Genomic DNA, 25,027 nt, shown 5'->3' on the forward strand with positions numbered 1-25,027 from the left:
TAAAAAGGTGAAGAAGCCTCAACTTCAATATTGTCATAAGTAGCGTCGGCTCTAATGGGCGCAAATGGGAAGGGGAAAAGGGGGCTAATGGATCGAGAAATTGAAGGAACTGTCAAGTTCGGTGGACAAAGCCTGATGATATGGGGTTGTTTCACAGCCAAAGGAGTTGGATACTTGACCAGGATTAATGGTGGTCTCAATGCTGAGCTATGTGTGAGTATCCTAAAAGATGAGTTGCTTTGTACACTCGAGTACTATTGGTATGAAAAGAATGACATAGAGTTCCAGCAGGACAACAACCTAATCGAACACTTGTGGGTAGAGTTGAAGAAAAAGCTGTATTCGTACCCAAGTGAGTCGACCATCTGGAAGCAGATTTTGGTTGAGACATGCTTGAATCTGATCGAGAGTATGCCCAGAAGGATTCAGGCAGTGTTGAAAGGCAAATGTGGATTTACTAAATAATAAAAATTACAATTTAGAATTTTAGGAGCAAAACAGTAACTGTAACGCTCCAACGGGTGTGGACCCGCTGTGCCACTTACCAGTTTGGCTTTGGGCCAAACTTGGGAGTGGAATCTAAGTGTTCCCCTGGTCTTCACCCTTTAACCCGCTCCAAGATGCAGAGGCTGGTCTTAGCTGCAGGGGAGACACCAGGTCGCTACCACAAGAGTGGTCCCGGTTAAGTGGCAGCTGGCTGAGCAGGCCAGAACGAACCGGTGCAAACACTGGGGATACAGGCAGGTGGAGCGAGCTGTTGCTGGATGGAAGAAGGGCAGCATCAAAATCAGATGAAGCAGAGCTGAGTTAGTGATTAAGCAGAGCTGGAGCTGTTAGAACAACAGAGCTGAATAGTGTAACAAGCTGAACAGCAGACAGAGCCATGGTCGACAATCCGAATCATACACTTTAGAGCAGCGAGGTATATGAGGATCAGGCAGAGATGAGGTCAGGATACAGGATAAGGTCGGAAGCAGGATAACAACACAGGAACTACGAGCTGGAACCTTCGCTGAAGAAAACTACAATATTGCTCAGACATCACAGGAAGGGGGAAGCACCCTTATAAAGGTGGTGCCTGGCCAGGATTGGAGAGAAGGCGGAATCAGAGGCATGCACGAACTCTTAAAGAAACCGGACGCGTGCGGCTGCTACAAGGTGTAACTGAAGCTGTCGCCGCCTGCGACAGTGCAGGAAAGCGGGTCCAGAGCCTGCAGTGGAGAGGATGAGCCTTGTGTGCAGTTTGACTAAGGTACGGCTGCCAACTGCCAACGTTGCAGTAACAATGCAGTTACATGACAAGAATGTTGCAAGTCCAATTTATGTATGAGATAGCCTAGATGATTGTCTATAAAATAATGATAGTCTCACATTTGAACACAGCCGGCGCTTCCATAGAGGCAAGGGGGGCAATTGCCCCTGGGCCCCCGAGTCCTTAGGGGCCCCCCCGCACCGGCACGCAACTAACTATAGGCAGGCAGGGCAGTCAGTGTCACACACGGAGATGAGCGCTTCCATTGTGGAAGCGCTCATCTCCAGTTATCTGTATCGCCGTCCTCAGGACAGCGATACAGATAGCTGTGCAGCAGGGCAGGGGAGGGAGAGGTGTGTCCCTTCCCCTTCCTCTGATGACACCATCGCGCATCGAGCCCTGAGCCGTACAGCGCGGGAAACAGGCCGGAAGAGGCCTGCATCGCATCGCTGCCAAGGAGGTAAGTATAAGTGTTTTTTGGTTTTTTTGTCAATACTGGTGGCTACTGGCACATGATGGGGGGCTCTGGCTACTGGCACATGATAGGGGGGCCCTATGGCTACTGGCACATTATAGGGGGGGCCCTATGGCTACTGGCACATGATAGGGGGGGCTCTGGCTACTGGCACATGATAGGGGGGCTCTGGCTACTGGCACATGTTGATGGGGGGCTCAGGCTACTGGCACATGATAGGGGGGGCCTATGACTACTGGCACATGATGGGGGGCTCAGGCTACTGGCACATGATAGGGGGGCCTATGGCTACTGGCACATGTTGATGGGGGGGCTCAGGCTACTGGCACATGATGGGGGGTCTCTGGCTACTGGTACATGATATAGGGGGGCTCTGGCTACTGGCACATTATATAGGGGGCTCTGGCTACTGGCACATGATATAGGGGGGGCTCTGGCTACTGGCCCATGATATAGGGAGGGCTCTGGCTACTGGCACATGATATAGGGGGCTCTGGCTACTGGCACATGATATAGGGGGGGCTCTGGCTACTGGCACATGATATAGGGGGCTCTGGCTACTGGCACATGATATAGGGTGGGATCTGGCTACTGGCACATTATTGGGGGACATCTATGGGGTCACTTCTTACTGTCACATTATTGGTGGGCACTATAGGGGCATCTACTGAGGCCACAAAGAACGGTTATTTTATATGGGGGCTCTGTATAGGGGCATTTTATACTGGGACACATTATGGTGGGTACTATGGGGAAGGGGGGAGAGGAGCACTATGGGGTCATCTACGGGGGCACTGAGAAGGGGTATTTTATACTTACAAATTATGGGGGACACTGAGGGCATCTACTGGGGCACTATATATGGGGCATTTTATACTGGTACATTATGGGGGGCACTAGGAGGGGGGAGAGGAGCACTATGGGGGCATTTACTGGGGGCACTATATAGGGGTATTTTATACTGGCACATTATGGGGGCACTATAGGGACATTAGCTCAACTGGGGGCATTACAAGGGGGTATTTTTTGCACTGTCACATTATAAGGAGAATTATTACTACTGGGGGGGGCATTATGGTGGGCTTTATTACTCCCCCATGGTATGAGCCCCCTAGTAGCATCACCAGCCTCTCCCTGCTCTGCTATCCCTCTGTCCCTTCTCCAAATCCTTATTATGAAATCTTTCTCATTAGGATAAAACACATCAGCTCCGCCGAGCCCCCGGCCAAAGTGTTGAAGTGGTGTCCGAGATCCCCATGGGTCAAGCCAAGTAATTGTAAGTTTTCATATGAAATATGTTTGTTATACACATATAGCCTACACGTGCCCCACAATATACAGTTTCTTCTGTAAAAGTCATCAAGTGTCATGGGGGGGGGGCCCTTATGGTTTTTCGCCCCAGGGCCCCATTTCACCTTGAACCGGCCCTGCATTTGAAGCTGCAGTGGATGGTGAGATATGGAGCCTGAAAGTCAAAAGTTTAAAACATTGTTATCCTTTTGCTCGTCAGTGTAGGCCACACTCATTTACCAGATAAGCCATGCCCCCTTGGACAAAGCTCAAAATGTGTCTAAAACATACCTTAAATCTGTATAAAATTATGTGGTTTTTTTGCCGCAAATTAGAGCAGAATTTTGGCACATTTAGCTTCTTCCACAGTCTATCAGCTTTGTCCAAAGTGTTCCTGTAAACCTTTAGTATGTTCTGCCAGCTTACCAAAGAAAGCGTTAACTGACTGAACTTGTTGAAGATGATGTTTTATGTTTTTCCCAAACCTGCTGCAGCCTTTTGTGAGCTATGTGCTTTGAATATGTGCTACTGCTGCATGTCTTTATCTTTCTCATTACAGCAGCTTTGGGAATACAAACTACTATCTATCATGCTGTTTTATATGAGAGGAAAGTACACTTAATATGCTTGTAGAATAGATGAATTTAAATGTCACAAGTGTAATACAACAGAGTTTAGATAATATATAAAAAACGAATAATATCTTGGGTATGTTATCAATACTGGGGAAAGTGTTTTCATTAGTTTTAGCTATTCACAATTAGATGTGTTCAAGGCTTAACTATTGTGGAGAGAAGAAGCTGCAGTGGCATCCAGGTCCTAAAGTCTAAAAGGAAGCCTACCGAAAAAACTATTTGCTTCCAATCAGGTAATATGACAACACGGTACTCAACCACAAGACGATTGAGACACAACCGCAACACGTAAACTCCAAGTCACTGTACCCTAAGGTAGCCCAAGGGGGGAGCAGTACTTTTAAAGATGTGTCTACACATTTTGCACCATTGGCAGGAGCTTGGAGTTACGCCACTGGCTGTCGTACAGGGGTTATACCATGAAAGAAAATCAGATATCATATAGTACATGACAATCTCTTTCTAACAAAGGTAGAAACAATCCTGTATCTCACATGAAGCCAGAGCTCTCCACATTCATTGCTTCAATTGGTCTGCTAGATTTATTTCACCTTGGCAGTTTATAGGATGTGTCCTTTCCTAAAGGATAAGCATATGGCGTTCCTTTCCTACTGCGCCCTGCTGTGTGCCCGAACAGCAGTTTACGATGTGGGGTGTTTCTGTAAACCGCAGAATCAGGGTAATAAATATTGAGTTTTATTTGGCTGTTAACCCTTGCTTTGCTACTGAAATTTTTTTTATTAAAATGTAAAATCTGCCAAAAAAAATGAAATTCTGAAAATTCATCTCCATTTTCCATAAATTCTTCTGGAACACCTAAAGGGTTAACAAAGTTTGTAAAATCAGTCTTGTATACCTTGAGAGGTGTAGTTTCTAAATTGGGGTCATTTTTGGGTGGTTTCTATTATGTAAGCCTCACAAATGGACTTCAGACCTGAACTGGTCCTTAAAAAGTGGGTTTTTGAAATTTTCCGAAAAATTTCAAGATTTGCTTCCAAACTTCTAAGCCTTCTAACGTCCCCAACAAATAAAATGTCATTTTCAAAATGATCCAAACATGAAGTAAACATATGGGCAATGTAAAGTAATTACTATTTTTGGAGGTATTACTATCTATTATAAAAGTAAAGAAATTTTAATTTTTCGTAGAGAAATTTTAATTTTTCGTAAAATTTTTATTTTTTTTTATAAATAAAAAAGATTTTTTTTTTTACTCATTTTTACCACTGTCATGAAGTACAATATGTGACAAGAAAACAATCTCAGAATGGCCTGTATAAGTAAACGCATTTTAAAGTTATTACCACATAAGGTGACACATGTCAGATTTTCAAAAAATGGCCTGGGCAGGATTGTGAAAACAGGCCCGGGGTTGAAGGGGTTAAAGGTTTTGTTTAGGATAATAATGAACAGTAATATTGTATAGTGCTAGGAAGTAAATCCTAATGTGCTTAGTCAGTCGTATGTATATGATAATAGAGGCCTTTAGGCTCCACTAGGCCTGGTGATCATATTAGTATCAGCCTATCAGATGCCAACACCATTGGTTATACTCTTTTATGAACTGTTCATTCAGGTATGTACAGTTCCTCAAACACCCAAACCACTCTGTCCCACGGAAACGCCGGTCTTAATAAATGTGCCCCTATGTGTGAAGGAATCCTAAAGGTGTGTTCCAACCAATGACATTCATCTCCTTTGACATTCACCATCACCTATTACATACATTGCTGAGGCTACACCAATCACTAGAATGGGATATCCTGTGGATAGGTACCAGTTACGGTCAAAAGACCACCACTGAACTGTAAACGTATTTCTTTTGTATTTTCAGGCTAGAAAGAAAGACTCAAATTTCAAGTGATTTCAAACTATTACAAAATACCCCTTGAAGGTGCAAAAGAGCATCTTCTGATATTGACAATATAGACAATTCTTTTTTATTTGCAGCCATTAAATTTTGGATGCAATATCTTGATGCCTCATTGTCCACAAAATAATTATGCTCCTTGTTTTTACCTGCTGTGTAATGACTAGGAGGAGGAGAAGTCAACCACATAAATATTGATCTCAAAGGACTAGAAGATGTAAATGGATTTTACCTCCTGCTTTGTTAAATTACCCATATTCCTTATTTATGATGACTAGTTTTAATCCATAGTAAATGACACGCCAGGCCAAGTGAAAACAGGAGCATAAATCCATCCTATGGCTGGAACATTATTAGGTGTATCTATTCTTTACCCAGCCAAAATAAATCTCATGTGCTGAACAGCAGTGTGGCATACATATTCATCTCTGGCTAGTATAGTCTGCTTATGGATGTGGAAGAAATATGGAATACACAGAATTATCATTTAGAGGGAATTTGAGATGTGTAGGGCCCTATGCACTGAGCTTCCCCCAGTTTTGGCTGCAGACAATTTTAAAATATACTTTGTAAGGGTAAACAGGAATTTAGAGCTGTATAGAGGAGAGTTATTCCTGCATTCATGGCAGATGTCTGGTATGCATAAAGAAATGGGGTTTAAAGCAGTTTTTCCACCATTTCTGACATAGAAGTTGGGTAAAATGTCTGAGTTACTTTTTAATTAAGAGACTCATCTACAAAAAAAATACTAAATATGTCAGACATTTCACTAGGGGTCCTTTACAAAGTTTTTCTACATCTTTGTTCGCCCCTGGCTGAGACTCCTTTGGCACACAAGTAAAATGGCTAATTATGCTTAGGCCTCATGCACACGACCGTTGTGTGCATCCGCGGCCGTTGTTCCGTTTTCCATTTTTTTTCGCGGACCCATTGACTTTCAATAGGTCCGTGGAAAAATCGGAAAATGCACCGTTTGGCTTCCGCGTCCGTGATCCGTTTTTCCAGTCCGTGAAAAAAATATGACCTGTCCTATTTTTTTCACGGACAACGGTTCACGGACCCATTCAAGTCAATGCGTCTGTGAAAAATTACGGATGCACACAAGATAGTCATCCGCGTCCGTGATCCGTGTCTGTGATCCGTGTCTGTTTTTCCTATCATTTTCAATGCAAACTTGACTTAGTTTTTTTTTTTCACTTTTCATGTCCGTGGATCCTCCAAAAATCAAGGAAGACCCATGGAAGAAAAAACGGTCACAGATCACGGAACAACGGAAATCCGTTTTGCGGACCGCAAAAAAAAACGGTCGTGTGCATGAGGCCTTATGGCCTTATTTTTGAGGAATCGCCTGAATGGAAGTTACAACCATCACCCAGTGAGTAAAATGACCTGTTGTTAACTGACCCTATGATCTTGTAATTCCTTGATGGTGCTCATGATCTGAGCTGTTTTGAGATCCATGCTTCTGCTCATGCTCGTCTGGTTACAATAACGTATTACTATAGTATAAATGAAAATTAAATGATTTTTGCTAAATGCTTTAAAGCATCATTTACATTTACCTTTCATTAAAAAAAAAGTGCATTGCAAGTTTGTTTCAGTCAGGTAAGCACAGCTATGAACGTTGGGTAACTAAAACATAAGAAACACATGGCGCTCCATGACCAACACATAACAGCAGCTGACCAAAACTATTAACCCCCCTCTACGCTGGACCCCAAAGTTACTGACCGTGACCCCTCTACTTCACTAAGCCACCAGGTAAGGATTCATAAGTAGAAAATATTATTTCTGTTCTCTAAACCTGAGGAGTGTCTCAGGCCTCATGCATACACCGTATCCACAAAAAATGGATACCGTACATGTGCCATCCGCATTTTTTTTTTTTTTACTTCAATAGGTCCGCGGACTTCGTTTTGTGGATCAGAATAGGACACATTCTATCATTTAGAGAACAACCACATAGATCCACATAAAATACTGTATGTGCATGGCCCCATAGAAATGAATAGGTCCATGTTCTAAGTGCAAAAAATGAGGATAGCACACGGATGAAAAACATGGTCCTGGGTATTTTCCCATTTCATGAGAAATCCTGCAATACCATCCATGGACCACCATTCAATACCTGTAGAGGTATTACCATTATAACTAGTACAACTCTGGTACCAATCAAGATCGGGAGTTGCTGCTTTTTCTAAATAGTAGAGAGATGTTTCGCTCCAAATTAACAGCAATAATTAAGTAATATCACTCTCTAGATACTTATAATTACCATGGGTAACATTAGTCACCCTTCACGTCCCAGACATATTCTTTTCGCTCACTTTACTGAATATTTACAAAATTTTTACACTACCTTAAGTACCTTGGAACAAGAGTTCTTAATGTCCTCCAACATTATAATCACCATACACTAAGGGCTCATGCACATGACTGTATCTTTTCTGAGGTCCGCAAATTGCAGATCCGTAAAACATGGATACCAGCTGAGTTCATGCCGCCATTTATTTTTTAATTCCTGCAGAATTGTCCTATATTTGTCTGCAAAACAGACACGAATATAACGCGTTCTATCTTTTTTGCAGGGCTGTGGAACTGACATGCAGGTGTGGAATGCTCACTGTGTGCTTTCTGCATCTTTTGGGGCCGAAAAGTGAATGGGACCACATCCGATCCACAAAAAATGTGAATCAGATGCGGACCGAACATAGTCGTGTGCATGAGGCCTTAAGCTACGATGAATTTTTACTCTGGATGTTGCAGCATGGCAAATCTACATGTGTTACAGGCAGATTTGTCATTGCAGAGGGTGAAATCCATTGTAAAAATTCTCAGTATGTGGATGACACTTTTTAAAATCGCATTGCTGCGGCTGTAAAACCTTATTTACACACAAATCCAAGGTGGCAAATCTGCAGAATATCATTCCCATGTGGCTAGTTTCACACTAGCGCTTTGAGATCTGGCAGGCTGTTTCGGATCTCTCTGCATTCCATCATTGCCGGAAGCTACCACATCACCGGACCGGCGGAGATCTGGACGCAACCCGGCAAATATGCCGAGAATCGGCAGGACGAACACCACTGCACACAGCAGTTTTCATCCAATCCATTCTCAGCATGTTTCCCAAGTTGTGGCCGGATCTCCGCTGGTGCCCATTATAGTTAATGTGGCCGGCGGGTATCAGGTAGCGTCCGGCAATGACGGATACAGATTCCAGTAGTAGGAAACTAGCCTAAGGCTAAATACACACAATAGGGATTGTATGCAGATTTTCCGCGCAGATTTGCATGCGGAAAATCTGCACCGTAGGTCATGTACATTGTATTCTATGAGAATTTAAAATTCTCAATGCACACGATGCAGATTTTGACCTGCGGTGCGGATTTTAAAATCCGCAGCATGTCAATTTATTTTATTTTTCCTGACTGGATTTTCTTCATTCGCTTAGTAAAATCCGCATGCGAAAAATCTGCACCAAATCCACATGCAAATCCGCACCGATTGATGCAGATTGGCCGCATGGATTTGCCTGCGAACACCTTCGGATTTCCGCACATGAATCCTGAACATGTACAACCACGCAGTCAGGTTTCTGCATGTAGTTTTGAAAGCCAAAATCAGGAGTGGGTCATAAAGGACTGATATAACTTGTGCTCTTTTTTGAATCTGGGTTTTGGCTTCCAAACCTGCATCAGGAAACCTGACTGTGTGGTCATCCTCTTAATATCTGTTCTAGTTCATGCGTTCCATTTTCAATGTGAAAAATATTGGAGAAAGTGAGCATCCTTGTCTGATATTTGAATACTAAAAAGACTCTGGCATTAGATTTTATACAAGAACTGAACCCTCCTCACAAACCACAACCTATGCAGAATGTAATCAGGACTACTTATTGTGATTGAGAACTTTGACCTCATTGCGTGACTAAACCCATGGTCTCCCACATTGTTAGGAAATACCTGCAAATCCCAGTCGATTCTTTGTACATTATTGGCCATTGCTTTTCCAAACATAAAATCTTTTAGATCAGTGTGCTCTGTAGAAGGACACACCCTTGTCACCTTTCTGATAGAAACAATTTAAACCTGAATAAGAGGGGGTTTCCCATTTTACAGTGATGGCATATTTCTAGGATATGCCCTTACTTCATAATCAATAGGGTCCAACCTCTGGGCCCTCACTGATCATGTGAATGAAGAGGATGCAGCAATGTTGTAGTGCTATGTCCCCCTGAACAGTGATGCCCTGGCCACCCGCTGTGCATGGTCCAAGTCATGTGATCTGGTCAGGGGCGTAGCTATAGGCTTATGGGCCCTGGTGCAAGAGTTCAATTTGGGCCCCCCTACCCTCAATACCGTTTCCTAACACCACCAGATCCCTGCACGCCCACCATGCCCAATTGCAGAACTAAAATCTCACAGAGAAAATACATTTTAATCCAATATGTGCATAATAATAATGATGATAAGGATGCCATCTAAAAGTAGTACTTTTTTTTTTTTTTTTTTTTAAAGTAGGCACTGTTTGTGGCAGCATAGTGACTTCTGTGTTACAGGGGGGCTGTCCTCGCTGCCAAAGAATCTCCCCCTGCCACTTGATTGACAGGGACGGATATCTCGCCGTACCAGGACAATTGCACGCTTGCGCTGCTGCTCTGAGTAGTGGCGCATGTGCTCAGAGTCAGAGGCTCTGCTGGAACAGAGACTGTGCATTCACTGCAACCCAGAAGTAGCAGCACATGTACTCTGCTCTTCTACCATTGTAGCAGCAGTGCAGGAGGGAGACTTTCAGGGCCCCACAACATGTCCAGAGACTCCAGCCTCCAGCCCTATCAGTCAAGAGGTAGGGACAGATGAGATTCCTCATCTGCAGCAGCCAGCAGGGACAGTCTCAGACTGGGAGGGTGGGCGGGTTAGTTTATCACGCCGCCAGTTAATACATCCCTGATGTGTTAACTGACCAATAACATGGAGATCCCAGTGCCCGCTGCCTTGCTGGTGGACGATTGGCATATACTTCTGCTGTGGCCCACAGCAGAAGTATATGCCAATCGTCCACCAGTAAGGCAGCTGGCACTGGGATCTCCATGTTATTGGTCAGTTAATACATCAGGGACCCCTTGGCATGGGGCCTGGGCATAGCTAAGTGCAAACTGGGTGATCAATAGGCAGGACCGGGTGGCTGCCCTCATCCACCAACCCGTCCCTAATGCCAGTCAATACCCCCTTAGGAAATCTCTCATCAGATGTGAGAGCAGCAGCGATCGATCAGCCAGGATTAATGTGCACAGTGGGAGGCCTCCCCCCCTTAGGCAAGTGACAAACTGCCCCCCTCATTCTTAGGCAAGTGACAAACTCAGCTCTGCTACATCTACAATGAGCAACTACTACAAATGTAATGCCAAACTGCAGTTCCTCTATTCTATGTGATGCCTTGGATAGCTTCCACTGGACCCACAGGCTGTGGGTCCAGTGGAAGCTATCCAAGGCATCACAAGGAACTGCAGTTTGGCATTACATTTGCTGTAGTTGCTCATTGTAGATGTAGTAGAGCTGAGTTTGTCACTTGCCTAAGATTGAGGGGGGGGGGGCAGTTTGTCACTTGCCTAAGACTGAGGGGGGGGGGGGCAGTTTGTCACAAGGGGGGCCTCGTAGGCTATGCACATTAATCCTGGCAGACCTGGCTGATCGATTGCTGCTGGCCTGCTGTGGTCACATCTGATGACGAGAGTGACTGAGATTTCCTAAAGGGGGTATTGACTGGTCTGGGCTTGCTTAAGTTATCACGATTTACCACCGGCGCTCCCACCAGGCGGGTCAGGGGGGCCCGGACTCACTCAGGGACAGTCACTCACTGGAGTCTGGACCGGACCAGGACCCCGGTCGGATGGTCGGGCTCGGGCAGTTTATCACGCCGTCGGGCCGACGCCACGCTCACCTGAGTAAGTCAGTAGTCAGTGTCAGTGACTGTCTCGCAGTTGCACTCGCAGGATAGGGAGAGAGGTTGGAGTCAGACAGTCACTCACTCGTCTCGCAAGTTCGCAGCACCGCACGCTGCACACAGCAGCTTCCTCTTCCGACCTCAACTGAAGGCTGAAGCCGCTCCCCCTCCTCACTTCGCCTGGCCCTGCCCTGCACAGTGCGCGTCACGCAGGACTCGGCTCTCAGCCTCCGCTCCGCCCCCTGTCCTGTAAATCTGATTTCAGACAGTTATCAGCTGCACCTGCGGGCCGCGTTCTCCTGGCTTGAGGCGGGGGCCCCTTGGGCCCCCCTGACTTAGGGACCCGGTCGCAATTGCGACCGCTGCGACCCCTATAGCTACGCCACTGGATCTGGTCCAGTTTCAGTTCTCTGCACAACCACTTGACCAGGAGCGCCACTAGAAAGGGACACAGCGCTGAACTGGTAATGCATCTGCTTCCTTGTGAGGATCAATGAGGGTTTGTACTGCCACTGATCATAAACTGATATCCTAATGATCCTAGTGGTATGCAGTCACCTTATAAGCTGAGAAACGTCTTTAAGCAAGTAGATGTAAAGATAGGAGCCCATATTTTTAATATCATGATTATTAATGTTTATTACCTACAGTACTGTCTAGACGTTAAGAGGACCTCTCCTGACATGTCTGTATGGCAACCACTTGTATTTCCCATGTAATAACAATTCCAGAGCATCTTTTCATAAATCTCTATATGCCACTTTTCTACTATTCCTACTAGAAGTTTATATATTGTTAGCAGTTTGCAATGAAGGTCCATTTGGGTGTTACCAGTTGGGGGGTGTCCCTGCCCAGTCTGACACTGGCAGCGCTGGTTGGATAGTGTCAGACTGTGCAGGGACGCACCCCCAACTGGTAACTCTCAGGTGGGTCACTCTTTATTGCAGACTGCTAGCAATTCATTTCTAAACTTCAGGTAGGAATAATAGAGTAACGAGTAAAGGTGCTCTAGATTTGTTATTACAAAAAGTAGTTACTAAAACAGACATGATAGGAGAGTTGATAGGTGCTCTTTAATAGTGCATTAGTACAATACTGACAACCTGTTACCTTTGTTTAGAATACAATGGTTTAAGACACGCTGAAAACCTTAAAATGCATATCGTCTTCATAAATTTTAATATTAAATGCAGTACAAATCGGTTAAAAGATTTAAACTTAGCTAAATTTTACTGCAGTGTACAAAAATGCCCTCTAGAGGTCAGTATTTCACTTCAACAGTGCCCAGCAAAGGCTATGTAAGTGAAGGACACTGCCGATGAGTTGATAGGTGTATTCTACAAAACAATAATTAATACTCATCTCTAATCTACTACAGTGCTAATAGTGCTAAAGATAGACAGACAGACAGATAAATAGAATTTACAGATAAAATGGATACTATAACTTCTGTATCTGGGTCTCCACACATTCTAGTCAAGGTTAAAGGACATCTGTGAGCAGTTTTGTACCTATGACACTGGCTGACTTGTTACATGTGCACTTGGCAGCTGAAGACATCTGTGTTGGTCTCATGTTCATATGTGACCGCATTGATGAGAAAAAAGATTTTAATGGTTTTAATATACACAAATGAGCCTCTAGGAGCAATGGGGATGTTGCCATTACATCTAGAGGCTCTGCTCTTTCTGTGCAACAGACCACTCTTAGGCTTCTGGGGTATCCCTTTCCCCTTAGGAGGTTTCTACAAAATATGTCCCTCTTACAGAGCAAGTAGTCATGACGCCAGTTCCGGTTAAGCAACGAGGACTTGGAGTCCCCTTTATAGATGGTAGTGTGGGGACCCAGATGTAGGATTGCCAGAGTGGTGTAGAGTGGCCTAAAATCTCTCTGAAGGTGTTGTAGCTGTGCACGTGTCACGGTGCTCCTACCTGGATATCCTTGGATCCCAGACGTGGTAGTCCGAAGTAGTGCAAAAAGGGGTGATTAACTTGGATGATGAATAAGTAGAATAAATGGAGTCCAGGCTTTGTATTAACGTTGAAAACAGCTTTATCTGAATAAACGGTAATCCAAACAGTTTCCAGACTTTATCTTGGTAATCAGCAGGTATCGGCTTAACTTCTGGCAGGCAAACACTTCTGCAACAATCTCAGCTCTGCTGTAGCTCTCAGCTCTGCTATGCTGGCTGGTTTAAATAGGAAATTTTCCTCTTCTGCTGGAACTTTGCTTAGCTGTCTGTAGTCTGTCTCTTACTTTAATCCTAGGAACTTCTTCCTGGCTTCAAGCTCACTTAGCTTGGATATAGGCAATGCAAGCCCAGAAGGGGACATGCAACCATATAGACTTCACAGGCAGGGCCTGCGGGTCCAGCAGAGCAGGCAGTGCTCTGCTGGACGACACACAGCCTACCCTAGGAAGGGTAAGCTAGACTGACTTTCTGCAGACTAGTCCAGGAGAGACAAGAGCCTGCTGCTTCCCCATACAGGGGCTACTCTGAACTCCCTCACTCTAACTAAAACTCCTCGTTCTCTAGAGAGGGGAATAGAATGGAAGAAGGGTTCCATTCTAACATAGCTCTACACAGATTGCCGCTGGTGAACCAGGCACATTACATGCTAACAGTAGTTTATAAGGAAATATACATACATATTTTGCAGGAAATGGAAATAAATACCGGGTATAAGGCCTCTTTCACATGACCGTTTTTTTTTTTTTCAGTTTACGGGCCGTCTTTTGCGTTCTGTATACGGTCCGTATACAGAACCATTTATGTCAATGGTTCCGCAAAAAAAACGGAATGTACTCCGTATGCATTCCGTTTCTGTATTTCCGTTTTTCCGTTCCGTTGAAAGATAGAACATGTCCTATTATTGCCCGCAAATCACGTTCCATGGCTCCATTCAAGTCAATGGGTCCGCAAAAAAAAAGGAACACATACGGAAATGCATCCGTACGTCTTCCGTATCCGCTCTGTTTTTGCAGAACCATCTATCGAAAATTTTATGCCCAGACCAATTTTTTCTGTGTAATTACTGTATACTGTATATGCCATACGGAAAAATGGAACGTAAAAACGGAACAGAAACTTAAACACAACGGAAACAAAAAACGGAACAACCGATCCGTGAAAAATGGACCGCAAAACACTGAAAAAGCCATACGGTCGTGTGAAAGAGGCCTAAGAGATGATATATGATGCACCAACCAAGATAGTGGGGGTACAAAAGTGGTGGTAATGCCACTCTGGGTCATTACATCTGCTACTGCCACGTCCTCACATTTTCATTACCTGGACCTGTCAAAGTGCAGAGTATTTGCAGATCATCGTGAATGTATGAATATTATTATACACAGAGTGCAAGTAGCACAAAATGTCTGCGCTAGACAGAATCATTTGCATATTTTCAACAGTATTCCCATTTTTTTTACTGATGACCTATCCTCTGGATAGGTCATCAGGATCTGATCAGTAAGAGTCCGACACTAGGGACCCCCGCTGATCAGCTGTATGGGGCTGAGCTGTTCCTAGGCCTGGTGACAGATGAACGTGTAATCACTGGCCTAGGAAAAGCAGAGAGAAATTGGCGGCAATGCCTTCTCAAACAGCAGATCGGTGGGGGCCCCAGGTGTCAGACCCCCACCAATCAGATAGTGATGACCTATCCACAGGATACATCAATAAAAAATTCTGGGAAAACAGCTTTAATGTTCTGCTGTACTCGGCTATTCCCAGAACTCCCGTAGATATGAATGTGGAAGCTGCTCGCATGTTGACTGGCAGCTCTGTTTATTTCAGAAGGGTCTCCACAGAGTATGGGGTTCCCATTTTTGTGATCGGTGGGCATACCAGGAACCCCACCAATCTAATAGTTATCCTTTATCCTGTGGATAAAGGATAACCGGAACACCCCTTAAAGCCCATATGAAGGACCACGTTTTACTATGTAAGATAAACATAGTCTTATATGTAAGACCTCTAAACATGGCCACATATTCACAATTTATAAGCTGCTGTGTAGGGGAGATCTGAGCCCCACAAACTTGCACAAATGAGCAGGCAGTACATATATATTTTCTGCTCCATAAGATGCACTCGGGGGGGAAATCTCAGTGCGTCTTATGGAGCGAATACTACTGAACACTTCCACACTGCCACTGCCTTATGTCAAGACATCACTCCCAGTACAGCAGAGTCACAGCCCTCTACTGAAATGCATTGCACAGGGTCTTGTGTCAGTACGTTCTAGCGCATGTTTTTTTTTTTTTTTTTAACTGGAGACAAGCTTTAAACACAGAAGACATTGAAACAGAAATAGTTATTTCCAGTGACTCACTAACTTAATATCAGACAGGAAAGTGAACAAGGCACATGGTAAGATACCTACTTGCAGTTGAAAAGAAGCACTTACTTTATAGTTTCATACGCAATACTGTTACAGGCAGCTACAGGTCCAAACTCCTAGAATTTAAAATTACACACAAATGTTCTTACTATTTTGCTAATAAAGAACACAGAGGACTCATGGTTATGAGGGGAGTGCACACCTCGCCCCTCGCCTCTACTTTGACAGACAGGCTGCTGTTTATGCATCTGCACACCGCAGCCTGTCAATAACCAGCGTGAAGGGCGGGGGAGGCAGCGAAAGTGAGCCTCCAATGAATAACTAGGAGTCTGCTGTAGTATTACAGCTATTAGCCAAACATACTCACTGCCTAACAAGACAGTTAAAAGAAAATAATAACACTTTATTAAGGATACTTATTAAAATATGGCCCTCTCTTGAAATCTAGAGATAGGCAAATTAAGTATTTATTTAATAGGAGTAAGTATATGTACAACTATCCCCTATATCAAACTGTGGATGCCTATTAGCACTGTTTATGAATGCCCACAATGATGAGATTACCATCCACAGTGAAAATGGCAATAGACCGTCCTGGGCTATTGTATCTTTCCAGTCACAGCAATGCCACCACCAAACACCGATAGTAACCCAGGTACAGTACAGACCAAAAGTTTGGACACACCTTCTCATTCAAAGAGTTTTCTTTATTTTCATGACTATGAAGGCATCAAAACTATGAATTAACACATGTGGAATTATATACATAACAAACAAGTGTGAAACAACAGAAAATATGTCATATTCTAGGTTCTTCAAAGTAGCCACCTTTTGCTTTGATTACTGCTTTGCACACTCTTGGCATTCTCTTGATGAGCTTCAAGAGGTAGTCCCCTGAAATGGTTTTCACTTCACAGGTGTGCCCTGTCAGGTTTAATAAGTGGGATTTCTTGCCTTATAAATGGGGTTGGGACAATCAGTTGCGTTGAGGAGAAGTCAGGCGCCATTTTTTGTTCTACAGTGGAACGAAGCCTGCTTTTATTATCTCTTTCTCAGAAGGCTAGTATACTGGCCAAAGAGCTGGTGGCCCAGAGCCCGTGGTTCAGTAATCTGGATGGCTCCCTGGTCAAAGGGCTGGTCTGTAGTAGATTATCCCTTTTTGTCACTCATGCAGTATGGCAGAGTCTCCCCTATCTGCAGACAACTAAGGGCTGCTATACCCTTATAGAGTGTCTAACTGATTGCAGTTCAAGGCTGCCATAGATGGAATGAATGAAGAAGACATACTGATAGGGACCTTAGATTGTGAGCCCCATTGGGGACAGTTGGATGCTAATGTCTGTAAAGTGCTGTGGAATATAGTAGCGCTATATAAGTGCATAAAATAAATAAATGAAGCAGCAGGGTGCATGCTTAGCCTGTCACATCAGGACAAGGACATGGTCCTCATTCTCAGGATCGGTGGGAGTGTCAGCAGTCAGACCCACAGAAATCAGTTACTTTCACACTAGCATTTCTATTTTCCGGTATTGAGGGTCTCAATACCGGAGAAAAACGCTTCCGTTTTGTCACCATTTATTGTCAATGTGGACAAAACGTAACTGAACAGAAAGGAATTATCACGGTCGGCGTGGCTATCACATACGTGACACAGAGGGAGGGAACGAGGAAGGCCCTGCCCAAGTGAGAGGGAAGATGGTGACCCCTGACTCACCTGGCGGCTGGCACCTGGCTGCCCTGACGTCCCTAGACGGGTTCCTCACCCGTACGCCGATCACGTGCCTAAAGCCCTGGCTTTCCCTGAGCTGAGCCCTAGGTAGTGAACAGGGCGATGGGAACACTAGTCCGCACCACTAACTCTAAGGGAAAACACCAAGGGGAGGACAGACAACACAGACTCAACATATATTCCCAGGTGGGCGACAACAGGAGACAACAATAAGCCCAACAGGGATCCGGAGGGTAGCACTCAGGAACGACAACCAGGATTAACCACTCCAGTGGGTCAGTATAGATGTCCAGGCAGGAAGCTCTATAACTGGCAACTAGAGAAGTGTGAGGAGAAGTGGGAGAATATAAGGAGGTAGGGAGTGGCAGACAAGAAACAGCTGAGGAGGAGAAGCTACGGATCCCTGAGAGAGACAAAAAGGATAGCAAGGCAAACACAGAAAACAATCACTAAGAAACAACGTAATCTTTAGATATAGAGCGCGCAGCCACCCGCTGCGACTTCCTGACCCCGGGTATAACGGAGTCAGACGTGGCTCTTGATACCCTCGTGACAGGAATGCCCCTAAATGCATTTTGTTCCGTTTGGTTGTGTTCTCATACCGGAGAGAGGTTTTCTTTCCATCATTGGACGCAGAGAAAACAGATCCGGCATGAGCCACAATGCAAGTCAATGGCGACGGATCCATTTTCTCTGACACAATAGAAAACTGATCCATCCCCCATTGACTTTTAATGGAGTTCATGACAGATCCGTCTTGGCTATGTTAAAGATAATACAACCGTTCATAACGGATGCAGATGGTTGCATTATTAGATCCAGCAAAAACGCTAGTGTGAAAGTAGCCTTAGTTTATTTAATACTTTGCACAATCTCTTTAATATCTTTTTAAGATTTATTGGACACTTACTAAGGGGCATAAAGCAGAAATCATGCAGACATAGCATGTGGACATAACATGTACAGTACAGACCAAAAGTTTGGACACACCTTCTCTTTCAAAGAGTTTTCTTTATTTTCATGACTATGAAGGCATCAAAACTATGAATTAACACATGTGGAATTATATACATAACAAACAAGTGTGAAACAACTGAAAATATGTCATATTCTAGGTTCTTCAAAGTAGCCACCTTTTGCTTTGATTACTGCTTTGCACACTCTTGGCATTCTCTTGTTGACCTTCAAGAGGTAGTCCCCTGAAATGGTCTTCCAACAGTCTTGAAGGAGTTCCCAGAGATGCTTAGCACTTGTTGGCCCTTTTGCCTTCACTCTGCGGTCCAGCTCACCCCAAACCATCTAGATTGGGTTCAGGTCCGGTGACTGTGGAGGCCAGGTCATCTGGCGCAGCACCCCATCACTCTCCTTCATGGTCAAATAGCCCTTACTTTCAAAGTTTTCCCAATTTTTCGGCTGACTAACTGACCTTCATTTCTTAAAGTAATGATGGCCACTCGTTTTTCTTGCCATAATACAAATTCTAACAGTCTATTCAGTAGGACTATCAGCTGTGTATCCACCTGACTTCTCCTCAACGCCACTGATGGTCCCAACCCCATTTATAAGGCAAGAAATCCCACTTATTAAACCTGACAGGGCACACCTGTGAAGTGAAAAACATTTCAGGGGACTACCTCTTGGAGCTCATCAAGAGAATGCCAAGAGTGTGCAAAGCAGTAATCAAAGCAAAAGGTGGCTACTTTGAAGAACCTAGAATATGACATATTTTCAGTTGTTTCACACTTGTTTGTTATGTATATAATTCCACATGTGTTAATTCATAGTTTTGACGCCTTCATAGTCATGAAAATAAAGAAAACTCTTTGAATGAGAAGGTGTGTCCAAACTTTTGGTCTGTACTGTACATAGCAGGTATCAAATATTATAAGCTGTGGACTCTTCTAGCATACATTGACAATTTGTGTCTATGAAAAAGGAGCATGGCTAATAAGAGTAATAAAATGTGCAAAATTTACTAAAAACTGGAGAAATTGTATTATGTGAGATACTTGTCATAATAAAAAACGTAGTAAGTACTACCACATACGGTAGGTATGCCATTTTGATATGTTTGGCTCAATTTGCACCCTTTTTCACTAACTTTTGGCACCATGCAGTTTATGAAACTGCCCACAAATCTCTTTATTGTGTTTACATCAGTATATTGCAAAGTAATACTTTTTCATGTATGCCTGGGGATCTTTAAAGACCACAGTGATAATAGAAGACACATTTCATAAAAATGTGAGTAATCAAATTTAACTGCTGAAATTCCAGGAAGCATATAATGTGTGAAATGCACTATAAGCAAAACAATTGGGATATCATAAAAAATATGTGTATAATATATTAGACGAAACATTATAATGTCCATATGTATTTTATTGTCTTTATTTCTAATTCCATTAGGTGGAATTTAACTAAATGGAAAATGTGATACGCTGAATAGAAAAGATACTACTATTAGAATATATAACAGTATAATATTATATTAGAGCAACTTTTAACCGAAGTTGACAGTTTTGTGTGCAGTTTTGGCTAGAAGAGTACTGACTTGTAACTGTAGTTTGCTGCCCTTACGTAGTCTATGTAAGGATGAGATGAAGCCCTAGGGTATGGCCACAGGTAGAGGGTCTGCTGCAAATTCTGACAATAATCTGTGATAGCAAAATCCACATCAAACCATCCAGATTTTGCCCACCTGTTTGGTGTGAAAAAGCTGCAGATTAGCAGCCTATTACACCCTTGATACTCCCTAGGGTGAAATCTGTGATATCCGCTGTGGATTTAAAATCCATATCACATCGAGTTAACGGCCTATTGCACTATGGACAATCTCCACGGCATGTAGCTGAGATTTTTTTAAAGGTTACCCACTTCCCTGCCACTATAAATGCTTGGGATTTTCTGTAACATTTTAAATTTACAGCATTCATGCTACTTGTGGCCGCACACCTAGATTGCCTATACAGTACACTGTCTTCTTTGATCTTAAAAGGGGTTTACAGGATTTATCTATTGATTATCTATCCTTAGTCATCAATACCAGATTGGCAGCGATCCAACTTACAGCACCCCTATCAGTCAGCTCTTTGCAGGAGCTCACCTCAGTTGCAGTACTGCAAGGGTTAACCTTCTTTTGGTCTGTGTGTTCAGCTGTTTACTATTTGGCTAATCAGCCCTGCTATATATTCTGTCTTGTGTGTCCTAACGCTGGGCCTAAGCAACAGGTTCTGTCAAGTGTTTATAGTCTGCCGGATCCTATGAAGGAGCTATTATCCGTTTGTCTGTTTGTGGACCGTGTTCTGCCTGACTCCCTAGTATGTCTGTCTGCTGTCTGACCTGACCTGTGCCTGTTACCTTAGTCTGTTCATCTGCTGTGTTTCTCTACTGCCTGTTCTATGTGCTGCCTACCCTGGACCTGGGACTGCTTCTCAGACTTACATGTGCTTCTGTCTGACCTCAGTCTGCTTCTGACTATGTGTATTGCCTCAGCCCTTGGTGCTTTGCATCAGTGTCTCTGACCTTCGTGGGTCAGCTGCCAACTACACTGGGACTATTCCAAGAGTTAGTGGCCTGGTGTCTCTCCTCTGGCGAAGACCAGATCCCTGTACAAGGGTTAAAGGGTGAAAACCAGGGGACCTCCAGGAAAACCTCCTTAGGAACAGCCCAAAGTCAGCATGGTTAAAGGGGTTATCTTACACTAACAAATTCTCCCCCATATGCCGGGTCCCTCACACTGATTCTACTTACCTGGCTCCCCGCGCCGCTCTTGGTCCCCGCACTGCCCCTGCTGCTTCTCCCCGTGCGCAGATGAAAACATCTGGTGTCGGGGGGGGAGGGGATAGCCAATGTCAGGCGGTGACGGAGACAAGCCTCTCTAGTGTCACAGACGATACTAGGGAGGCTCCTCCCAGTCACCGCCTGCCATTGGCTGCTCCCACCCAACACCGGATGGGAGAAGTAGCAGCGGCGGTGCGGGGATCAGGAGCAGCACAGGGAGCCGGGAGCCAGGTAAGTTGAATCAGTGTGAGGGGCCCAATATATGGGGGAGCATTTGTAAGTGTCGGATAACCCCTTTAAGTTGGCACAGTGGTTCACAACCATTGACTGTAACAATACTGGTATAATGATATTGTGATACTATACTTTGTTCCTGGAATACAATCTTGTGATTCTGGAAAAATTTTTGTGCATAATCAGTAAATTTTTTCATCAGTGTGACATTTTGAATCATAGCAATCAATAACTAACATCATTGGATCCTGACAAACTCCTAAATGAATGATTACAATATGAAACATTTATAGGAAGAAAATGGGTGCAAGTACTGAGGGCATGGATATGTAGCCTCAAATAGCGTGAGGAATGCTTTTTGCCTTTAGATAAATAGCGCTCCTCTTACTGTGTACTTTACATGTTTATATAGCATGTTATTTATGAGGAACATATTTTCCTTTTCATTTTTACTGATCAAAGGATATCTCTATGTTACAGGTTAATATACTGCAGAATATTTATAGCATTTTATACATAATCTTCATTCCAAGGGATGTAATTGGCTTGCTAACGTAAATTAAATATGACCGTTCCCCAATGGTTCATAAAAAACCACACCACATAATCCAAAATAAACTGACTTACTAGCCAAATGACAGACCCACTTCCTGTTTCCAAACTGTACTTCATTCACTGACACGGTGAACACATCATCAATATCACAAGTCCACTCACACAGTATATAGTACTGCTTAAGGTGTTAGACTTTTCATTTGTATTGAATAAGTTTACATGTTTATTGATGTTTCATTTCATAAGTGATTTGGTGGTAATCTGTGATGTCCAATAGATTTGTGTCAAAATATGCATAAAGTACAAAGTAATGTGAGTACAGAAATACCTTTGTCTCACCAGAACAATTATCATTTCAGGTTTCTGACACACAAATGCCCCTTCATCAGGTAGATTTTGAAGGACTGAAAGAATAGTACTATATTTAAAGATATTACAGTGAGACAGTGCACCTAATGATGTGTCCAACCTCTATCAGGGATTGGATACGCGGCAACATGTGTCACAAGACAAAGTTGTGTGACAATTCATGTAATGCTTGTGAGTGTTGTCGCAATGCGACACGCGACATGCTACGACTGCGATGCAAAAGTTGCAAAAAAATCCAGACATGTTGGATTTTGTGTTGCACGTTGCAGATTGCGTGGGACTTTTACTCCACTGACTTTAAGTGGTAGGCAATTAAGAGTGCCGTGTTTGTGTGAGGGGAGGCGGGGCTTTAATTATTTAAACCTGGCTCTCCTGCCCCCACTTGTCGGTTCGAACGCTTTCGAATCGGCTCGTGGGTTGGCTATCCGTGCCAGAGAAGTCGCGTGTCTCATTGGTAGTTCGTGCGGTCGGCTGCGTCGGGCTCATCGCTGCGGAGAATAGGTAGGCCGGGTGGCTGCACACCCGTCTCGTTATGTATGTCATGTTATGCTGCCGGGCGTGCTCGCCGGTCCCCAGCCGCACCTGTGACTGCCCGCACTTCCGATCCGCTCCAGGCACCTCGCTCCCACATGCAGCGTCCCCCAGGCTAAATGGTACAACAGCCTCCTCAGTCACCCCTCACCTGTGGCTCCGCTGCGGCGAGTCACACTCCCGCTCTCATACCATCGCGCGCAGCGCATCGGTCACGCCGGCCATCGGCTCCACAGTGCGGCTCACTGGCCTTCGGCGCTCCAGCAGGTCCTGGTCTGAGAGAGGGCGACACCTACAGGCCATGCTGGTACTGCAGTCCAGGTGCTGGGCTCCTTGCTCAGCACCAGTGGCTAGGCACTAAGGCAGGCGTCAGAAAAAAAAAAAAGAAAAAAGGGTTTTAAGTATTAAATAAAAAGAGGGTTCAAGGAAGGGGGATGGCCACTTCGCCTTGCGCACGCAGCCTGGCCGCCCATAAGCCCACACGGTTAGCTAGGGAGCGGTTGCGTGGGTGAAGGGTCACTCAGCTGGGGTTCGCTCACTCACATGTCTGTCCTTGTTTATTCAGGTCCACGGGTGGTTGGCTACTTTGCGATACGGTGGGGTTTGTGGCTGTCATGGCCGCCAGGTGAGTCAGGTGTGGGGCGCATGCATGGGCCAACCCCCTCTTTTACTCCTGCGTGGGCTTGGGGGACTGGGTATGGTGGCCTATCAATGCCCAGGCCACTGGCGCATGTCTTGCAGGGTGGCGCCTACAGTTGTGGCCTTTGGTGGGAAGTTAAAAAAAATATATAATAATAATAATAATAATAATTCTATAGATCGAAATTTTGCTTTGCCAGGTCTGTCACGACTACAGACTCGTTATAAAGCCCTGCCACGACTGCAGGCATCAGTCTGTCACGACTACAGACCCGCTCTAAAGCCCTGCCACGACTACAGACTCGTTATAAAGTCCTGCCACGACTGCAGGCATCATTCTGTCACGACTACAGACCCGTTATAAAGCCCTGCCACGACTGCAGGCATCAGTCTGTCACGACTACAGACCCGCTCTAAAGCCCTGCCACGACTGCAGGCACAAATCTGTTACGACTACAGACTCATTATAAAGGCCGGCCACAACTGCAGGCAGTAGTCTGTCATGACTACAGACTCGTGAGAAAGCCCTGCCATGACTGCAGGCATTAGTCTCATGTCAACAGAATCGTGAGGTAATACTACCACGTCTACAGGCGATGGTCCGTTACCGCTACTCTCGATGTAGGGTCCCCTCACGACTACAGGGGCTAGTCGGTCACATCCACAGACTCGGTCGCACTCCCGTTGACTACAGGCATTGGGTGGGCATCTACGGGTAGTTGCGTCACGTCTACGCACATGGGTCAGCCACGGCCTGGGAGGTCAGCCTTCACGGTCACAGGTAGGTCCGGTCAGGCTTCAGTCTCCCAGCGGGTTCCAGTCACAACAACCAGCCCCTAGGTGAGGGGGGGCACTCCCGCACCGGCGCACAATGGCTTCTCTGTTTTAGGCTACACATATGACTCTGCCATTAGAGTCTCTCACGCATGGCTTCTCCGTTTTAGGTTTACACATATGTCTCCGCCATTAGAGTCTCTCACCATGGCTTCTCCGTTTTAGTTTTACACATACGACTCCGCCATTAGAGTCTCTCACGCATGGCTTCCCCTTTTTAGGTTTACACATATGACTCCGCCATTAGAGTCTCTCACGCATGGCTTCTCCGTGTTAGTTTTACACATACGACTCCGCCATTAGAGTCTCTCACGCATGGCTTCCCCGTTTTAGGTTTACACATATGACTCCGCCATTAGAATCTCTCACGCATGGCTTCTCCGTTTTAGGTTACACATATGACTCCGCCATTAGAGTCTCTCACGCATGGCTTCTCCATTTTAGGTTTACACATATGACTCCGCCATTAGAGGCTCTCACGCATGGCTTCTCCGTTTTAGTTACACATATGACTCCGCCATCTGAGTCTCTCACGCATG

Source organism: Bufo bufo, chromosome 4, assembly GCF_905171765.1.
Source record: "Bufo bufo chromosome 4, aBufBuf1.1, whole genome shotgun sequence".
Classification (NCBI taxonomy): domain Eukaryota; kingdom Metazoa; phylum Chordata; class Amphibia; order Anura; family Bufonidae; genus Bufo; species Bufo bufo.